The sequence below is a fragment of the Osmia lignaria genome, unplaced genomic scaffold (genome assembly GCF_051020975.1).
Source record: "Osmia lignaria lignaria isolate PbOS001 unplaced genomic scaffold, iyOsmLign1 scaffold0005, whole genome shotgun sequence".
Classification (NCBI taxonomy): Eukaryota; Metazoa; Arthropoda; class Insecta; order Hymenoptera; family Megachilidae; genus Osmia; species Osmia lignaria.
Window position 1 is genome coordinate 14,248,930 of NW_027478162.1, and position 11,049 is coordinate 14,259,978.

An 11,049-nucleotide genomic window follows, 5' to 3' on the forward strand; every position below is an offset into this window, starting at 1 on the left:
GAATTATGTTTCCTACAATTTACTTTCTATGATATTTTTTGATCAGAAGCGTAGTTTTCGAGATATATCGAGATATTTAAAGGTTCCGAAGCCGCACCAACATAATAGAGATACAGAAACACCGTGGCCCCTTTCTTTGAGATAACTCTGCACTTTTGCGAGCAGCAAATGCCAGTTCCAGCTTAGCTGTGCAGAAGAAGCACAACAAGATCAAGAAATATCTCGGAATATATACGTCAGGCCCCTTCCCTTGAGCTAAATCTCCAAATATCTCGCAAACAATCCGAGCTATGGCAAAATGTTAAAACACCTTTTTTGTGGAGAATTACGTTTCCTACCTTTTATGTTCTATGATATTTTTTGCTCAGATGCGTAGTTCTCGAGATATATCAAGATATATAAAAGTTCCGAAGCCGCACCAACATAATAGAGATACAGAAACACCGTGGCCCCTTTCATTGAGATAACTCTGCACTATTGCGAGCTGCAAATGCCACTTCCAGCTTAGCTGTGCAGAAGAAGAACAACAAGAAGAAGAAATATCTCGAAATATATCTGTCAGGCCCCTTCCCTTGAGATAAATCTGCAAATATCTCGGAAACGAAGCGAGCTATGGCAAAATGTTAAGAGACCTTTTTTGTAGAGAATCACGTTTCCTACTTTTTAAGTTCTATGATATTTTTTGATCAGAAGCGTAGTTTTCGAGATATATCGAGATATTTAAAGGTTCCGAAGCCGCACCAACATAATAGAGATACAGAAACACCGTGGCCCCTTTCTTTGAGATAACTCTGCACTATTGCGACCTGCAAATGCCACTTCCAGCTTAGCTGTGCAGAAGAAGAACAACAAGAAGAAGAAATATCTCGAAATATGTCCGTCAGGCCCCTTCCCTTGGGATAAATCTGCAAATATCTCGGAAACGAAGCGAGCTATGGCAAAATGTTAAGAGACCTTTTTTGTAGAGAATTATGTTTCCTACAATTTATGTTCTATGATATTTTTTGATCAGATGCGTAGTTCTCGAGATATATCATAATATTTAAAAGTTCCGAAGCCGCACCAACATAATAGAGATACAGAAACACCGTGGCCCCTTTCTTTGAGATAACTCTGCACTATTGCGACCTGCAAATGCCACTTCCATCTTAGCTGTGCAGAAGAAGAACAACAAGAAGAAGAAATATCTCGAAATATGTCCGTCAGGCCCCTTCCCTTGAGATAAATCTGCAAATATCTCGGAAACGAAGCGAGCTATGGCAAAATGTTGAGAGATCTTTTTTGTAGAGAATTATGTTTCCTACAATTTATGTTCTATGATATTTTTTGATCAGAAGCGTAGTTTTCGAGATATATCGAGATATTTAAAAATTCCGAAGCCGCTCCAACATAATAGAGGTACAGAAACACCGTGGCCTCTTTCTTTGAGATAACTCTGCACTATTGCGAGCTGCAAATGCCACTTCCAGCTTAGCTGTGCAGAAGAAGAACAATAAGAAGAAGAAACATCTCGAAATATGTCCGTCAGGCCCCTTCCCTTGAGATAAATCTGCAAATATCTCGGAAACGAAGCGAGCTATGGCAAAATCTTTAGAGACATTTCTTGTAGAGAATTAAGTTTCCTACTTTTTATGTAGTATGATATTTTTTGATCAGATGCGTAGTTCTCGAGATATATCAAGATATTTAAAAGTTCCGAAGCCGCACCAACATAATAGAGATACAGAAACACCGTGGCCCCTTTCTTTGAGATAACTCTGCACTATTGCGCGCTGCAAATGCCACTTCCAGCTTAGCTGTGTAGAAGAAGAACAACAAGAAGAAGAAATATCTCGAAATATGTCCGTCAGGCCCCTTCCCTTGAGATAAATCTGCAAATATCTCTGAAACGAAGCGAGCTATGGCAAAATGTTAAGAGACCTTTTTTGTAGAGAATTATGTTTCCTACAATTTATGTTCTATGACATTTTTTGATCAGAAGCGTAGTTTTCGAGATATATCGAGATATTTAAAAGTTCCGAAGCCGCACCAACATAATAGAGATACAGAAACAGCGTGGCCCCTTTCTTTGGGATAACTCTGCACTATTGCGAGCTGGAAATGCCACTTCCAGTTTAGCTGTGCAGAAGAAGAACAACAAGAAGAAGAAATATCTCGAAATATGTCCGTCAGGACCCCTCCCTTGAGATAAATCGGCAAGTATCTCGGAAACGAAGCGAGCTATGGCAAAATGTTAAGAGACCTTTTCTGTAGAGAATTAAGTTTTCTACTTTTTATTTTCCATGATATTTTTTGATCAGATGCGTAGTTCTCGAGATATATCAAGATATTTAAAAGTTCCGAAGCCGCACCAACATAATAGAGATACAGAAACACCGTGGCCCCTTTCTTTGAGATAACTCTGCACTATTGCGAGCTGCAAATGCCACTTCCAGCTTAGCTGTGCAGAAGAAGAACAACAAGAAGAAGAAATATCTCGAAATATGTCCGTCAGGCCCCTTCCCTTGACATAAATCTGCAAATATCTCGGAAACGAAGCGAGCTATGGCAAAATGTTAAGAGACCTTTTCTGTAGAGAATTAAGTTTTCTACTTTTTATGTTCCATGATATTTTTTGATCAGATGCGTAGTTCTCGAGATATATCAAGATATTTAAAAGTTCCGAAGCCGCACCAACATAATAGAGATACAGAAACACCGTGGCCCCTTTCTTTGAGATATCTCTGCACTATTGCGAGCTGCAAATGTCACTTCCAGCTTAGCTGCGCAGAAGAAGAACAACAAGAAGAAGAAATATCTCGAAATATGTCCGTCAGGCCCCTTCCCTCGAGATAAATCTGCAAATATCTCGGAAACGAAGAGAGCTATGGCAAAATGTTAAGCGACCTTTTTTGTAGAGAATTAAGTTTCCTACTTTTTATGTTCTATGATATTTTTTGATCCGATGCGTAGTTCTCGAGATATATCAAGATATTTAAAAGTTCCGAAGCCGCACCAACATAATAGAGATACAGAAACACCGTGGCCCCTTTCTTTGAGATAACTCTGCACTATTGCGAGCTGCAAATGCCACTTCCAGCTTAGCTGTGCAGAGGAAGAACAACAAGAAGAAGAAATATCTCGAAATATGTCCGTCAGGCCCCTTCCCTTGAGATAAATCTGCACATATCACGGAAACGAAGCGAGCTATGGCAAAATGTTAAGAGACCTTTTTTGTAGAGAATTATGTTTCCTACTTTTTATGTTCTATGATATTTTTTGATCAGATGCGTAGTTCTCGAGATATACCAAGATATTTAAAAGTTCCGAAGCCGCACCAACATAATAGAGATACAGAAACACCGTGGCCCCTTTCTTTGAGATAACTCTGCACTATTGCGAGCTGCAAATGCCACTTCCAGCTTAGCTGTGCAGAGGAAGAACAACAAGAAGAAGAAATATCTCGAAATATGTCCGTCAGGCCAGTTCCTTTGAGCTGAATCTGCAAATATCTCGGAAACGAAGCGAGCTATGGCAAAATGTTAGGAGACGTTTTTTGTAGAGAATTATGTTTCCTACAATTTATGTTCTATGATATTTTTTGATCAGAAGCGTAGTTTTCGAGATATATCGAGATATTTAAAAGTTCCGAAGCCGCACCAACATAATAGAGATACAGAAACACCGTGGCCCCTTTCTTTGAGATAACTCTGCACTAGTGCGAGCCGCAAATGCCACTTCCAGCTTAGCTGTGCAGAAGAAGAACAACAAGAAGAAGAAATATCTCGAAATATGTCCGTCAGGCCCCTTCCCTTGAGATAAATCTGCACATATCTCGGAAACGAAGCGAGCTATGGCAAAATGTTAAGAGACGTTTTTTGTAGAGAATTATGTTTCCTACAATCTATGTTCTATGATATTTTTTGATCAGAAGCGTAGTTTTCGAGATATATCGAGATATTTAAAAGTTCCGAAGCCGCACCAACATAATAGAGATACAGAAACACCGTGGCCCCTTTCTTTGAGATAACTCTGCACTAGTGCGAGCCGCAAATGCCACTTCCAGCTTAGCTGTGCAGAAGAAGAACAACAAGAAGAAGAAATATCTCGAAATATGTCCGTCAGGCCCCTTCCCTTGAGATAAATCTGCAAATATCTCGGAAACGAAGCGAGCTATGGCAAAATGTTAAGAGACCTTTTTTGTAGAGAATTAAGTTTCCTACTTTTTATGTTCTATGATATTTTTTGATCAGATGCGTAGTTCTCGAGATATATCAAGATATTTAAAAGTTCCGAAGCCGCACCAACATAATAGAGATACAGAAACACCGTGGCCCCTTTCTTTGAGATAACTCTGCACTATTGCGAGCTGCAAATGCCACTTCCAGCTTAGCTGTGCAGAGGAAGAACAACAAGAAGAAGAAATATCTCGAAATATGTCCGTCAGGCCAGTTCCTTTGAGTTGAATCTGCAAATATCTCGGAAACGAAGCGAGCTATGGCAAAATGTTAAGAGACGTTTTTTGTAGAGAATTATGTTTCCTACAATTTATGTTCTATGATATTTTTTGATCAGAAGCGTAGTTTTCGAGATATATCGAGATATTTAAAAGTTCCGAAGCCGCACCAACATAATAGGGATACAGAAACACCGTGGCCCCTTTCTTTGAGATAACTCTGCACTAGTGCGAGCCGCAAATGCCACTTCCAGCTTAGCTGTGCAGAAGAAGAACAACAAGAAGAAGAAATATCTCGAAATATGTCCGTCAGGCCCCTTCCCTTGAGATAAATCTGCAAATATCTCGGAAACGAAGCGAGCTATGGCAAAATGTTAAGAGACGTTTTTTGTAGAGAATTATGTTTCCTACAATTTATGTTCTATGATATTTTTTGATCAGAAGCGTAGTTTTCGCGATATATCGAGATATTTAAAAGTTCCGAAGCCGCACCAACATAATAGAGATACAGAAACACCGTGGCCCCTTTCTTTGAAATAACTCTGCACTATTGCGCGCTGCAAATGCAACTTCCAGCTTAGCTGTGCAGAAGAAGAACAACAAGAAGAAGAAATATCTCGAAATATGTCCGTCAGGCCCCTCCTCTTGAGATAAATCTGCAAATATCTCGGAAACGAAGCGAGCTATGGCAAAATGTTAAGAGACCTTTTTTGTAGAGAATTAAGTTTCCTACTTTTTATGTTCGATGATATTTTTTGATCAGATGCGTAGTTCTCGAGATATATCAAGATATTTAAAAGTTCCGAAGCTGCACCAACATAATAGAGGTACAGAAACACCGTGGCCTCTTTCTTTGAGATAACTCTGCACTATTGCGAGCTGCAAATGCCACTTCCAGCTTAGCTGTGCAGAAGAAGAACAATAAGAAGAAGAAACATCTCGAAATATGTCCGTCAGGCCCCTTCCCTTGAGATAAATCTGCAAATATCTCGGAAACGAAGCGAGCTATGGCAAAATCTTTAGAGACCTTTCTTGTAGAGAATTAAGTTTCCTACTTTTTATGTAGTATGATATTTTTTGATCAGATGCGTAGTTCTCGAGATATATCAAGATATTTAAAAGTTCCGAAGCCGCACCAACATAATAGAGATACAGAAACACCGTGGCCCCTTTCTTTGAGATAACTCTGCACTATTGCGCGCTGCAAATGCCACTTCCAGCTTAGCTGTGTAGAAGAAGAACAACAAGAAGAAGAAATATCTCGAAATATGTCCGTCAGGCCCCTTCCCTTGAGATAAATCTGCAAATATCTCTGAAACGGAGCGAGCTATGGCAAAATGTTAAGAGACCTTTTTTGTAGAGAATTATGTTTCCTACAATTTATGTTCTATGATATTTTTTGATCAGAAGCGTAGTTTTCGAGATATATCGAGATATTTAAAAGTTCCGAAGCCGCACCAACATAATAGAGATACAGAAACACCGTGGCCCCTTTCTTTGAGATAACTCTGCACTATTGCGAGCTGCAAATGCCACTTCCAGCTTAGCTGTGCAGAAGAAGAACAACAAGAAGAAGAAATATCTCGAAATATGTCCGTCAGGCCCCTTCCCTTGAGATATATCTGCAAATATCTCGGAAACGAAGCGAGCTATGGCAAAATGTTAAGAGACCTTTTTTGTAGAGAATTAAGTTTCCTACTTTTTATGTTCTATGATATTTTTTGATCAGATGCGTAGTTCTCGAGATATATGAAGATATTTAAAAGTTCCGAAGCCGCACCAACATAATAGAGATACAGAAACACCGTGGCCCCTTTCTTTCAGATAACTCTGCACTATTGCGAGCTGCAAATGCCACTTCCAGCTTAGCTGTGCAGAAGAAGAACAACAAGAAGAAGAAATATCTCGAAATATGTCCGTCAGGCCCCTTCCCTTGAGATATATCTGCAAATATCTCGGAAACGAAGCGAGCTATGGCAAAATCTTAAGAGACCTTTTTTGTAGAGAATTATGTTTCCTACAATTTAGGTTCTATGATATTTTTTGATCAGAAGCGTAGTTTTCGAGATATATCGAGATATTTAAAAGTTCCGAAGCCGCACCAACATAAGAGAGATACAGAAACACCGTGGCCCCTTTCATTGAGATAACTCTGCACTAGTGCGAGCCGCAAATGCCACTTCCAGCTTAGCTGTGCAGAAGAAGAACAACAAGAAGAAGAAATATCTCGAAATATGTCCGTCAGGCCCCTTCCCTTGAGATAAATCTGCAAATATCTCGGAAACGAAGAGAGCTATGGCAAAATGTTAAGAGACCTTTTTGGTAGAGAATTAAGTTTCCTACTTTTTATGTTCTATGATATTTTTTGATCAGATGCGTAGTTCTCGAGATATATCAAGATATTTAAAAGTTCCGAAGCCGCACCAACATAATAGAGATACAGAAACACCGTGGCCCCTTTCTTTGAGATAACTCTGCACTATTGCGAGCTGCAAATGCCACTTCCAGCTTAGCTGTGCAGAAGAAGAGCAACAAGAAGAAGAAATATCTCGAAATATGTCCGTCAGGCCAGTTCCTTTGAGCTGAATCTGCAAATATCTCGGAAACGAAGCGAGCTATGGCAAAATGTTAAGAGACATTTTTTGTAGAGAATTATGTTTTCTACAATTTATGTTCTATGATGTTTTTTGATCAGAAGCGTAGTTTTCGAGATATATCGAGATACTTAAAAGTTCCGAAGCCGCACCAACATAATAGAGATACAGAAACACCGTGGCCCCTTTCTTTGAGATAACTGTGCACTAGTGCGAGCCGCAAATGCCACTTCCAGCTTAGCTGTGCAGAAGAAGAACAACAAGTAGAAGAAATATCTCGAAATATGTCCGTCAGGCCCCTTCCCTTGAGATAAATCTGCAAATATCTCGGAAACGAAGCGAGCTATGGCAAAATGTTAAGAGAACTTTTTTGTAGAGAATTAAGTTTCCTACTTTTTATGTTCGATGATATTTTTTGATCAGATGCGTAGTTCTCGAGATATATCAAGATATTTAAAAGTTCCGAAGCCGCACCAACATAATAGAGATACAGAAACACCGTGGCCCCTTTCTTTGAGATATCTCTGCACTATTGCGAGCTGCAAATGCCACTTCCAGCTTAGCTGTGCAGAAGAAGAACAACAAGAAGAAGAAATATCTCGATATATGTCCGTCAGGCCACTTCCCTTGAGATAAATCTGCAAATATCTCGGAAACGAAGCGAGCTATGGCAAAATGTTAAGAGACCTTTTTTGTAGAGAATTAGGTTTCCTACTTTTTATGTTCTATGATATTTTTTGATCAGACGGGTAGTTCTCGAGATATATCAAGATATTTAAAAGTTCCGAAGCCGCACCAACATAATAGAGATACAGAAACACCGTGGCCCCTTTCTTTGAGATAACTCTGCACTATTGCGAGCTGCAAATGCCACTTCCAGCTTAGCTGTGCAGAAGAAGAACAACAAGAAGAAGAAATATCTCGAAATATGTCCGTCAGGCCCCTTCCCTTGAGATATATCTGCAAATATCTCGGAAACGAAGCGAGCTATGGCAAAATCTTAAGAGACCTTTTTTGTAGAGAATTATGTTTCCTACAATTTAGGTTCTATGATATTTTTTGATCAGAAGCGTAGTTTTCGAGATATATCGAGATATTTAAAAGTTCCGAAGCCGCACCAACATAAGAGAGATACAGAAACACCGTGGCCCCTTTCATTGAGATAACTCTGCACTAGTGCGAGCCGCAAATGCCACTTCCAGCTTAGCTGTGCAGAAGAAGAACAACAAGAAGAAGAAATATCTCGAAATATGTCCGTCAGGCCCCTTCCCTTGAGATAAATCTGCAAATATCTCGGAAACGAAGAGAGCTATGGCAAAATGTTAAGAGACCTTTTTGGTAGAGAATTAAGTTTCCTACTTTTCATGTTCTATGATATTTTTTGATCAGATGCGTAGTTCTCGAGATATATCAAGATATTTAAAAGTTCCGAAGCCGCACCAACATAATAGAGATACAGAAACACCGTGGCCCCTTTCTTTGAGATAACTCTGCACTATTGCGAGCTGCAAATGCCACTTCCAGCTTAGCTGTGCAGAAGAAGAACAACAAGAAGAAGAAATATCTCGAAATATGTCCGTCAGGCCCCTTCCCTTGAGATAAATCTGCAAATATCTCGGAAACGAAGCGAGCTATGGCAAAACGTTAAGAGACCTTTTTTGTAGAGAATTATGTTTCTTACTTTTTATGTTCTATGATATTTTTTGATCAGACGCGTAGTTCTCGAGATATATCAAGATATTTAAAAGTTCCAAAGCCGCACCAACATAATAGAGATACAGAAACACCGTGGCCCCTTTCTTTGAGATATCTCTGCACTATTGCGAGCTGCAAATGCCACTTCCAGCTTAGCTGTGCAGAAGAAGAACAACAAGAAGAAGAAATATCTCGAAATATGTCCGTCAGGCCACTTCCCTTGAGATAAATCTGCAAATATCTCGGAAACGAAGCGAGCTATGGCAAAATGTTAAGAGAATTTTTTTGTAGAGAATTAAGTTTCCTACTTTTTATGTTCTATGATATTTTTTGATCAGATGCGTAGTTCTCGAGATATATGAAGATATTTAAAAGTTCCGAAGCCGCACCAACATAATAGAGATACAGAAACACCGTGGCCCCTTTCTTTCAGATAACTCTGCACTATTGCGAGCTGCAAATGCCACTTCCAGCTTAGCTGTGCAGAAGAAGAACAACAAGAAGAAGAAATATCTCGAAATATGTCCGTCAGGCCCCTTCCCTTGAGATATATCTGCAAATATCTCGGAAACGAAGCGAGCTATGGCAAAATCTTAAGAGACCTTTTTTGTAGAGAATTATGTTTCCTACAATTTAGGTTCTATGATATTTTTTGATCAGAAGCGTAGTTTTCGAGATATATCGAGATATTTAAAAGTTCCGAAGCCGCACCAACATAAGAGAGATACAGAAACACCGCGGCCCCTTTCATTGAGATAACTCTGCACTAGTGCGAGCCGCAAATGCCACTTCCAGCTTAGCTGTGCAGAAGAAGAACAACAAGAAGAAGAAATATCTCGAAATATGTCCGTCAGGCCCCTTCCCTTGAGATAAATCTGCAAATATCTCGGAAACGAAGAGAGCTATGGCAAAATGTTAAGAGACCTTTTTGGTAGAGAATTAAGTTTCCTACTTTTTATGTTCTATGATATTTTTTGATCAGATGCGTAGTTCTCGAGATATATCAAGATATTTAAAAGTTCCGAAGCCGCACCAACATAATAGAGATACAGAAACACCGTGGCCCCTTTCTTTGAGATAACTCTGCACTATTGCGAGCTGCAAATGCCACTTCCAGCTTAGCTGTGCAGAAGAAGAGCAACAAGAAGAAGAAATATCTCGAAATATGTCCGTCAGGCCAGTTCCTTTGAGCTGAATCTGCAAATATCTCGGAAACGAAGCGAGCTATGGCAAAATGTTAAGAGACATTTTTTGTAGAGAATTATGTTTCCTACAATTTATGTTCTATGATGTTTTTTGATCAGAAGCGTAGTTTTCGAGATATATCGAGATACTTAAAAGTTCCGAAGCCGCACCAACATAATAGAGATACAGAAACACCGTGGCCCCTTTCTTTGAGATAACTGTGCACTAGTGCGAGCCGCAAATGCCACTTCCAGCTTAGCTGTGCAGAAGAAGAACAACAAGTAGAAGAAATATCTCGAAATATGTCCGTCAGGCCCCTTCCCTTGAGATAAATCTGCAAATATCTCGGAAACGAAGCGAGCTATGGCAAAATGTTAAGAGACCTTTTTTGTAGAGAATTAAGTTTCCTACTTTTTATGTTCGATGATATTTTTTGATCAGATGCGTAGTTCTCGAGATATATCAAGATATTTAAAAGTTCCGAAGCCGCACCAACATAATAGAGATACAGAAACACCGTGGCCCCTTTCCTTGAGATATCTCTGCACTATTGCGAGCTGCAAATGCCACTTCCAGCTTAGCTGTGCAGAAGAAGAACAACAAGAAGAAGAAATATCTCGATATATGTCCGTCAGGCCACTTCCCTTGAGATAAATCTGCAAATATCTCGGAAACGAAGCGAGCTATGGCAAAATGTTAAGAGACCTTTTTTGTAGAGAATTAGGTTTCCTACTTTTTATGTTCTATGATATTTTTTGATCAGACGGGTAGTTCTCGAGATATATCAAGATATTTAAAAGTTCCGAAGCCGCACCAACATAATAGAGATACAGAAACACCGTGGCCCCTTTCTTTGAGATAACTCTGCACTATTGCGAGCTGCAAATGCCACTTCCAGCTTAGCTGTGCAGAAGAAGAACAACAAGAAGAAGAAATATCTCGAAATATGTCCGTCAGGCCCCTTCCCTTGAGATATATCTGCAAATATCTCGGAAACGAAGCGAGCTATGGCAAAATCTTAAGAGACCTTTTTTGTAGAGAATTATGTTTCCTACAATTTAGGTTCTATGATATTTTTTGATCAGAAGCGTAGTTTTCGAGATATATCGAGATATTTAAAAGTTCCGAAGCCGCACCAAC